The sequence below is a fragment of the Tupaia chinensis genome, unplaced genomic scaffold (assembly GCF_000334495.1).
Source record: "Tupaia chinensis unplaced genomic scaffold, TupChi_1.0 Scaffold146584_1, whole genome shotgun sequence".
NCBI classification, from domain to species: Eukaryota; Metazoa; Chordata; class Mammalia; order Scandentia; family Tupaiidae; genus Tupaia; species Tupaia belangeri.
The window spans coordinates 704,389-704,684 of NW_006206439.1; positions in this window are offsets into that span (position 1 = coordinate 704,389).

Here is a 296-nt window from a genome sequence, read left to right on the forward strand (position 1 = left end):
GGTGGACGTGCGGGATCGGGGACGGGGCGTCCTGGCCCGGGAACGGCAGGCAGGCGCGGGGGCAGCGGGGCCGTGGTCCTCACACGGGGCAGCACTAGAGCGTGGGAAGGCTGGGGGCCCGGAGTGCGCGGGACGGCGAGGGGCGCACCCGGGGTGCGGGGCCCCGCGCTGGGCCTGCAGAGGAGAGGTCCGCGCCGAGCGGGGTCTGCGGGCCGGGCCGTGGGGGCGTCCCGTCCTCCAGGACCGGCCTCCTGGCACATGGGGGCCGGGGCTCCGGGCATTTCCGGTGCTCTGCA